The following is a 9,819-nucleotide window of genomic DNA, read 5'->3' as shown; positions in this document are numbered from 1 at the left end:
GGAGCATTAGACAGCAAGACAGCATTAGACAGCTCTTGTGGAAACTATTATATTCACCAGGAAAGTACTCCAAAAGTCACAGTAGTCCACATGTTGCTTTCTTGCTTAAAGCAAGTCCTTGAAGGACTTAAAGCATCATATCCAGGCTGTCTTGTAGAAGAATTGGTGGGGAGAGAGGGGGCTCTGCCACGTTTTACTAGGCTCTACATGCCTGTGACAGTTACACGCCTATTCAGTACAGCACCGAATATGAACACAAGCAAGGTGTGACCTTAAACCCATTGAAACATTTAATGTCTCACACCTGAGCCCAAGCTCATTGGCTTGGATTGCATTGGGTGTAATTCAAGAGTACCTACCTGAGCAGCTGCTAACAGAAAAATATGGTTGTTGTGGTTTGGGGTTGCTTTCTTCCTTTGTCCCCTCAGAGCTTAACTAAAAATTTTATCTCATTGCAGGTTTCTGATGCTACAAAAAAGGAATGAGCTGCATGCATCTCCAGTAAAACATGCTCTTTAATCATGATGGTCACTCTCTGCTCCAGGGCCTGGATGCTGGGAGTGAGCTGTTCCTGCTGCAGCAGGAGGTCCCTCTTCCTGCTGCTTTGAGTAGGTCATGCCTTTCCGCACCCAACCCTAACCAGTCAAGCTGCCCTTACAAAGGGGCACACAGTTTGGCTTCTCAATTCCTCCTCTAGACATTTCTCTCACACTTTCTGAAGAGGAGCCAATAGTTTGTATTTAATGCACTTAGAGTAAACCCAAAAAATATGTGGCCTAAAAATACTCTCATTCGGCCCAAGCTTTTTCTTCAGAGCTTGCCTGACAGTACTTGGAAAGAGCTATAAGAAATGTACTCTGTCTTAGATGTGCAGCACCTTAGGTGGCAGAAACAGCTTTGACTAGTATTTCAGAGCTCTCTCAAGCTTTACTCAGGCAGCAGACCTAGACACAATATGCGGAAGATGAACAAAGCTTTCAAAACTTATTTTATTCTCATGCATTTACTGACACAGGTAGAATCCATATGCAATTCGCAGAAGTGAGGAAACATTCCCCACCATCTCTCAGAAGTAGGTCAGAGGATCATCTCTGGTTTTGCCAGTTTGAAAACTGACAAGGCTGGGACCTTGGTTCTCATGAGGAAGGGCTTGGAACACCCTCAAGTGGACGTAGCCAGTGTCAGAAACTTGGACCTAGAAACCAGAACAGTGGGAGAATGAGTGCTCTCATATTCCTGGAAGGACATCTTCTCTCAGAAGCTTAATTCTAGGCATAGCTGCACTGCATTGACTCTTAGCCCAAGTCTGGATGGTAACTGGTGGCGGAAAGCACATGGAGAACTCTACGTCTCTATGTATCACCGATTGTAATAAAACAAGTTATAAAAATCATCAGACAGATGTTAATGGAAAACAAGGACTACTTGGGTGTAGAAGCACCAGAAGAAACAAAAGGAGAAATGTGTTGATGGCATCTTATTTAGCTCATCAAGATCTTTCTTACTGCAAACACACTGGTGCCTGGACAGATAGCATGACGTGTCTTCGTGCTTGCAGGGATGAGCATGAGCGGCTGAAATAATTTTTAAAATAAACTTGCCTTCCCCTCCAGAAAGCCCTCACAAAGATTTCCTACAAAGTTGGGCAGAATTTCCTACATACAGAGCCAAATACAACAGGTGCTTAACTCTTATTGTGTGAGGTCTACAGTATTAAAGGAAAGTTTAATGCCTTAGGCTCTTAAAAGGTCTTTACATGCTTTCTGGTGACTGCAGTGCTGCACTATGTTTGTCTTTCTCTGGATTACATCTCAGCTGTAGATTTGTTGGTAAACTATTAGTGATGTGGAAAATTCCCAAGTATAAAAGAATGACTCTTGCAACAGAGCTCATTCCAGTTAACGCTAAATTGAAGAACTGTTTCCTGGCACTTGCAAAATTGAGAAAGACATCATCAGTCACCAGTGCTATAGATGTGTTTATTAAGTTTGATTACATATCAGTCTTAATTTCTGAGTAGCTTGGTCAGGCTACTCAGCAGCAGGTAGGCTACTCAGTACTTGGTAGGCTTAACATGGACAGCAGACATGTACTTAACACATGTGATTGCTGAGGTCAGGAATAAGCACTACGGGAAGAAATGCAGCTGGGCGTGACTTCTGGCTCTACCACAGCCTTCCTATGAGTTGTTACTCTTCATCACTCACTCCCTCGTCCACAAAATAAAGTCACATCTCACAGTAGCAGGGGATTGATAAACATCATTTGTTTAAGTAAGACTCAGACTGGCCATATAATAGGTAGCCTGTCAGTACCATTCCCTTGTACCCATACAATGTAGAAATACCTGTTAAGAGTTATTTTAAGGAAGGACTCAGGAAAGAAGGTTTAACAGTATCTATCCTTCCTGGGATCAACTAAATACGGGCACAAGAGAGCAAACGTTCACTTTGTCTCTGCAGAATCGCTGTTCCCCAAACCCTATCTGCTAGTTCTCTTCCATAAAAACAAACTGATTCTTGTCAAGAGCTCACATCCTACCCAGGCTTATATCCACACATATGTGAGGTTACATTAGAGCCGTCACATGCAGGGTTTGTGCTACATACAGAAAGCCTGCCTCGAAGAAGTGTTTTCAAGCCTTCAGTTCTGGTTGCAGGATATGCCTTGCAACTTCTTACACGTTACTTCTCAGAAAAGTGCTGAAATCCGTGGGTAAAGTTATCCAATAGAGGATGAATTGCACTATCTTCTTTTGCAAAGTGGGTTTGTTTGTTTGTTTAAGTAAAGAAAGAACAGGCAGGCTGTACCTCTGCAGCAGATGACACAGAACCAAAGGGTCAACACATAGGCTTGCATGCAAAACTAGTCAGAAGAATCTGGGATACTCGCATTAAATTAAAAAACTGACTAACTGCCCAACAGATGCTCAGGCTGGCCTCAAATTAATTATAATAAACACTACTGGAGGACACAAGAGGGAATATGAAATCTGCTGCTTTGCCTTGGAAGGCAACAGGAGAGCACAGTTACGGCTAGTTTAGAGCATTTGAGCTGATAAGGCCATCCACTGTCTTCAGGTGAGATGATCTTACAAAAGTTATCATTCACATCTGAACAAGCACAGTGAATGTTGTTTAAGTTTTTATACTTCTATTCTAGAGCAGCGACAGAGGAATTTTATAAGCAGCTAGAGATACTGGTGATTCTTGTTAGTCACATCAGGTTTTCTACATGTGCTTCCCTTTCTTGCTATGAGCCACTATGCAAGTCATCTGTATTGTTTGACTACAAAGTAATCCCCCTTATAAAACATACAAACCTTAATGAAGTAGTTTGTTCCAGCAACCACCTGAGTCCTATATTCTATGGCTTGAAAGATATCATATTTTTTCTTTTTCCCTTCTTTCAAATTCTGGCTTCACCTGTAAAAAGAAAAGGAAAAAATAGTTGGCAGGTTCATATTTAGGCTTTTCCTTCCCATCTACCACTCCAATTCTCAGATTTCTAAACACATACCTGTAATCAAATAAACCCAGAACCATCAAAATAATTCAACTTACAACCAAATCTCCAGCCTTCTTTCCTATTCCAAGTGTTGCCCCCAGCATTCTTTAAAATCACATTAGAGTTAGGCTTCCTAAACTTTTTTTTTTTTTTTTTTTTTTTTTTCCTAAAAGCTGCTTATTGGTACTTATCAGGTACAATCTTCTCCTTTCAAATATACCAACCACAGTGCTGGCACAGTAGAGTTGGTCTTTTAATTGTATGCAAAGATTAAGTGAAGGTAGCCGGTACTGTGCCTGCCTATGGACAAGGATGAAACACAGAAGTGATCTGTTTTTGTCTTATTTGCACAGTGCCTGCACAGAACGCTGAGAAAAATACTTCCTGGCAAGGGCATTTTCAGCTTCTTCAGTTTAAACACTCAATATCACCACCTGGTCTCCCAGACTTGGCACAAGATTCACCCTTCACACAGACTTTATCTTTAGATAGGTTGCAACTCACCTGGTCAACAATATGCTGGGTTTCTGCAGTAGCAGGCTTAGTTTCAGATAAGCCCCCAGGCATCATAGTGGTAGGTAACTTCTCCGAAATGATGGCTGGTTCTGAGGAGGGAAGTCCAGAGCAGTCTGAGAAGAGTCACCAGGCACCTCGTATATATATACCTGTGTGTACCATGGCATCATATGACTTTTAACATATAGAACCAACCACTACTGCAATTTTAATCAGCGTATAACCTGGCTGGCAACTTTGAAGGCTTCAGGAGAAGTGTTTAATGCACAGAGGACTAATCAAGGGGTTTTCCTGTGAATAGGCCTGTTGTCAGTAAGATTATATTTTGAGGAAACATAGTACATCTTTATATTCCTAAGAATGTTCTTTGCATACATTGTAACATGCCACGTAAGAGTAAAAAAAAATGCCTATGGTAAACAAAGCTGGAATCACACAGTAAGACCTTCAGTTTAACCACTAACAAATGAGGGGAGACCTCATCGCGGCCTACAGCTTCCTCACGAGGGGGAGCAGAGGGGCAGGCGCTGATCTGTTCTCTTTAGTGACCAGCAATAGGACCTGAGGGAATGGTGTCGAGCTGTGACAGGGGAGGTTCAGGCTGGGTATCAGGAAGAGGTTCTTCACTGGGATGGTTGTCACGCACTGGAATAGGCTCCCCAGGGCACCAAGCCTGTCAGAGTTTAAGAAGCATTTGGACCGTGCTCTTAGCCATTAGGTCTGAATTTTGGGGTAGACCTGTGTGGTGCCAGGAGCTGGACTCGCTGATCCTTGTGGGTCCCTTCCAGCCCAGGATATTCTGATTCTGTGATTCTATGAATTGCCCTTTGCTTGCCAAATTGGGATGTTGACCACCCGCCGGTGATATGGGATATGGCCCTGTTTTGTGATGTAGCATCCATGGCTAATCTTGGAATTGGTATGTTATTACAAGTATGTAGTGCCAGCCTGCAGGTCCCTGTAGTAGGTTTGTACACAGCTACTTTGTAAGTATGAGAAAAAAAAGTTACATTTAGCAGTGATAGCTTGATACAGTGTTTTCAGCAATTCTGCATGGCTTTTCGTAAACAGTAACAGAAAATAGGTGCCCTATAAGTCTTTGTAATATTTTAAAATCATCCATAAGTCCAGGTTTAATTGCATTGATTGCAGATCGTGACTTAATCCGTTCTTCAGGAATTTCAATTGGTTGGTCTCTGATTAAGTATCCAAGGAATTTTACTTCATGAGTCTGCGATGGTGTCACTTGATCAAGATTGACAAAAATGCCTAACCTTTGTAGTGTTGAGCACACAATGTGGCTAACTGAGTTAAGGTAACAACCGCTTGGTTGGCAGATAAGGAAGTCATCCATCTAAGTCCAAACATTACAGCAATTGCTGATTTTGGCTGCGACAGCAGTTGAGAGCAGATGGAGGAGAAAAGGGATGATACTGACCACCATTGCAGCTTTCCTAAAATAGTAGACCAATTGTCCGTCAGATACAGCAAGCAGGCTAGCACTAGCAGGGTTAAAAGGAATACGATAAAAAGCCTGAGACATGTTCAGAGAAATCTGGGGCATGTCCAGGGGCAGTATCCTGTGAAGGGCTGCGAGGTTTGGTGACCAGTATTTTGGAAATGACACACATCCTGGCCCCCTCGAGAACTGAGAGAAATCCACCACGAGTTGAGCCTCTTCAGTATTTCTAGGATTTTTGTCAACAAGAAAAATATGACAAGTAATCTGATGAGGCCAAGAAGTCCTTGTGAAAAGAGTGCTGACATTGTCTTGATTCTCCCAACCAGTGTTACTGGTAGCAATGAGCTGAGTGTAGGAGACATGCTTTTCTTACCAGTGCTTGCTCTTCCACCCTTCGGTGGAGATGAACACAGGGCTTTGTTCCACGTCCGTGAAGAGAGCCGTAGGCAGTTTTTATTAGTTTCTCGTGCTCCTGCTCCAGGCCCTCAGCCAGCGTTCTGCTGTTGCAAAGAATGTTTGGGTCAATAGGTGTGTCTTGCAGTTCTACCACAATCTTTTTTTAGGTATAGGAATTGGTCTCTGGTCAGTGCTGGATTGGTGGGGGGAAGTGTCCAGTTGTCCAAGGACGGGGTCCACGGTTTTGGCAGCTGAATAACAGCAAGTGAACTTTGGACTATTCCTGGACAAATATCTTTTCCCCATTGTTCTGGGTTCCAATTTGGGATATATGTTTCCACAGGTATGGAAACTTTTATGGAACAGTCTTGCCACTTTTTCCCTGGCCCCCTTAACCAATTCCAAGTTTTTCTGATTAATGATTCTGCTCCCTTTGCTTGGTACCCTGGCATGGGTTTGTGTGGTCTGTGTCCTGTTTGGATCTGTTCGGAAACAAGGTCTTGCTGTTCCCATGAGTAAGCTGTACTGCAAAAAGGGACTTGGTGCTTTGACTCCTGTCTGTACAAGATCCCAGCTTTAAGCATTTTTATGGACAGAGATCCCAGCATTTATGTACAAGATCCCAGCATTTTATGGACATCGAGTTTACACAGGGATTCATGGGAGATTTCAAAACCTGGATACTTATTTATCTTTACCCCGGCTTGCACTGGAAAATAGGAAATACTCTTGGGCCAAAATTCAGCTGGGGATAAATATTTCCAGTTTCTCAAAGGAAATTCCTGTTGTGCCTCCAGAGAAATATTAGTTTCTGTAAAGACAGGTATTTTCCAGTTAGGATTAAAGTTGCACCCAGATATTTTGTATAATCCTGTTAACAAGCCGAGTTGATGAATCCCATTAGTATTGTCTCCCAGCTGGGGAGGATCATGAGGTAGATGGTTCAGAATGCAGGACTGGGGAGCCCACGTGTGAACTCTGTCTATCTCTTGATTTGGACCAGGGCCTTCCATATTCAGCCACAGTTTTGACTTCTTGTCGTCTAGGGGCCAAACACTGTCACCTAGATCAAAAAGGGCTTCTAGCTGGTCCAGATGCCCCTGAGCAGTGCAGTGATACTCCAATTGGTCTAGTGATTGCTTCAGTGGTTGGGGCATCTTTTCCCCTATATTTTTCAGGGCTAGACAGACAAGCCTGGCAATATATTTCACAATAGAAGATTCTCCCCAAATGAGGTGATTAATACACCACCACAATAATCATTTTGCTCTATCAATTGTTGTCATTTGAATTTCACTATACACTGTCAAATGAACTGCCACCTGATGAGGAATAGGATAACCTGGATTCCATTTTTTTGTATCTTTAAAACTTGTTCTTCAAAAAATTCATCTAATTCCAAATCTTCAGCTTCTTCCTTAGAAATCAATACGTCTGTGCCAGCAAGTGCTAAGTCCTGTGACCTGGCAGAAGCCTTTTGTAAGGTGATGGTGGTTAGGTAAATATCTTGTATCAAATCTTAATCAGAACTGGAGGAGGAGAAATATGGTGAAAACAGTGGCAAAAAGCCATGTAAAGCACTAATAATATTAATAGTAAATGTAAAGAGCACATTAAAATCTTATGTGTATAAAGGCTCCCTGCCAGTAAGAAAGGTAGATGACAGTCTCCAGCCATCCATACCCTAAGACAGTTGGTTAGGGCTGAAACTAGAACCCTCTTGCCTCTTCCTCCACATGCAGGTGACCCATCCATACACTCAGGAAATGCATCAAAGCCTCACCCAGCATTTCTCAGACAATCAAGATAGATTTTATATGCAGTAACATTTATGTTTTTCTTGAAACTCCAGTGCCAATTTCCTGCTTATTGACCTCCTCACAGATAACAAATGATGCAACAGACTGCAAACACGTGCTTCATATTTAACTTCAAGACACGTTCTTGGCACTAAGAACTTGAGAAACTATGGCTGACAGGGTTCTAAATTCAGTAGCATATAGATCAAGATAAGAGCATGTTTCAGATCAGGATGTTGCATAATTCCCCAAGCTTGAGCAGCAGTGTTATGTAAGTGGATGAAATCGTTATGAGGAAAACCAGCTGTCCTGGCACGTCTTCCTGAACAAAGTGAAAAACGTTTGCAGTTCTTGGGAATAAAGGGAGTGGCGGGTGTTAAAACTGTAAGTTTTCTATTTTCTCTCAATTCACCACACCAGATGAGGAGATCCTTACAGCCCCGTTCATGGAGCAAATGACAATTCAAGCCAATGAGCTCAGCCTCTTTCATCTGTACAAGACATTGCTGATTCACTCAAACACTGATCAGCTTCCACCACATTCCTACCACGTGTCTTATTCACACAGCAAGACAGATGAGCTAGCTAACTGGGAGAGCCAGCTCACCATACTGAGGCCAGAAAACACAGAGTACATCCAGCAACAGCACAGCTGTGGTGGTTTTACTCAGGTAGCAGCCGAGCTCCACCACAACCGCTCTCTCACTACCCCTAAGGATAGGGAGATCGCTCAACAATTATTGTGACAGGCAAAACAGAGTCAGAGTAGGGAGACAGTAAAATTTATTGCCTACAATTAACAAGCTTGAGAAGTGAGAAATGATGGAAAGAAACCAAAAACACTTTCCCCTCATCTAACCTCTTACACCTCCTCCCACCGAGCAATGCAGGGGAACAGGAGAATGGGGATTGCAGTCAGTCCCTAACACTTCATCCCAGATCCCTATAACAGCTCCCTCCAGATCACCACCTTCGTCCCCATAGCACCACCCCCCAGACCCCCTGCTCCTGCGTGGGCTCCTCTCCATGGGCTGCAGCTCCAGCCCGGGGCCTGCTCCTGCAGGGGCTCTCCATGGGCCGCAGCCTCCTCCAGGCCACATCCACCTGCTCCACCGGGGGCTCCTCCACGGGCTGCAGTGAGGAGATCTGCTCCGTGTGGGACCCATGGGCTGCAGGGGGACAGCCTGCTCCACCAGGGGCCTCTCCACAGGCTGCAGGGGAACTGCTGCTGCCTGCCTGGAGCACCTCCTGCCCTCCTGCTGCACTGGCCTCAGGGGCTGCAGGGCTGTTCTTTACTCCTCGCTTTCTCCTAGCTGCTGTTCCCCAGCAGGCTTTTTTTCTGTTTGTTTGTTCTTCCTTTCTCAAATATGCTCTCACAGGGGTGCAAACAACATCGCTTATTGGCTTAGCTCTGGCCAGAGGTGGGCTCCTTATCTAACATGGGGCAGCTTCTGAATTCTTCTCACAAGAAGCCAACCCTATGGCCCCCACTACCCAAACCTTGCCACATAGACCCACTCCAGCAGCACCATGGCTAAACAAAGCCATTTTATAAATTTCTCCACTCACCAGGATGCAGATCTCACTAAAGCCCTTGGAAAATATTTTGATACGGTTCACAGAGCAACACAACCCCTCTGGAGAACTCTTGCTTCTGATTAGTAAGAAATGCACCGAGTACAAAGACCAGAAGAGTTAGGATACAATCTCAGGAAGACTGTAGGAGTGCAACTAAAGACATTGATGTTGTGTGGAAGTCATTCATTGGACTCCACATTTCTGGCTTTGATGGGTTTTGACTTCAAAGCACAAGAACTTTTTTTCCCCCAGAATGCAGAGTTGTGCAGAACTGTTCGGCTGACGCGGAAGTTTACACAAGAATATTAGCCTGTTTTCTTTCAACAGACATATTAACGGCTGTCTCAAAATGCAGTGATACATCTAACACTGGGATGCAGTGCTCTCTTGTAGGCAAAAAGGCTTTGCAGATCATCAAAGAACTGCCAGGACGTGACGATTTTCAGCCCTGTCATTGAACTGCAGGTCGTTCAGGTGGGAAGGGACTACACCTCCTGCTCAGTGCAGGGTCAGCTGTCCCGGGCGGCATGGGGCTTTGTTCACTCAGGTCCTGAAAACCTC

At 43.9% G+C, this 9,819-nt stretch overlaps 2 long non-coding RNA genes across 3 annotated transcripts; one reads left to right on the top strand and one right to left on the bottom strand.

Moving 5' to 3' along the window:
• Window positions 1-965: 965 nt before the first annotated feature.
• LOC118160095 lies at window positions 966-9,480 on the bottom strand. Of its 2 annotated transcripts, XR_004747333.1 has the most exons (4): window positions 9,250-9,480; window positions 4,012-4,112; window positions 3,323-3,425; window positions 966-1,195 (listed from the first exon to the last, which is right to left on the bottom strand). It is a non-coding gene; the product is annotated as an uncharacterized LOC118160095 (long non-coding RNA). The 2 variants fall into 2 exon arrangements; XR_004747332.1 differs by lacking the exon at window positions 9,250-9,480 and having other exon boundaries at window positions 4,012-4,420.
• LOC118160096 lies at window positions 6,514-7,401 on the top strand. Its single transcript, XR_004747335.1, has 3 exons — window positions 6,514-6,767; window positions 7,027-7,028; window positions 7,292-7,401. It is a non-coding gene; the product is annotated as an uncharacterized LOC118160096 (long non-coding RNA).
• Window positions 9,481-9,819: the final 339 nt, after the last annotated feature.

Source organism: Oxyura jamaicensis, unplaced genomic scaffold (genome assembly GCF_011077185.1).
Source record: "Oxyura jamaicensis isolate SHBP4307 breed ruddy duck unplaced genomic scaffold, BPBGC_Ojam_1.0 oxyUn_random_OJ87278, whole genome shotgun sequence".
In the NCBI taxonomy this organism is placed as follows: domain Eukaryota; kingdom Metazoa; phylum Chordata; class Aves; order Anseriformes; family Anatidae; genus Oxyura; species Oxyura jamaicensis.
Note: the sequence above shows the minus strand (reverse complement) of the source record. Positions and strands in the feature narration are given on the sequence as shown.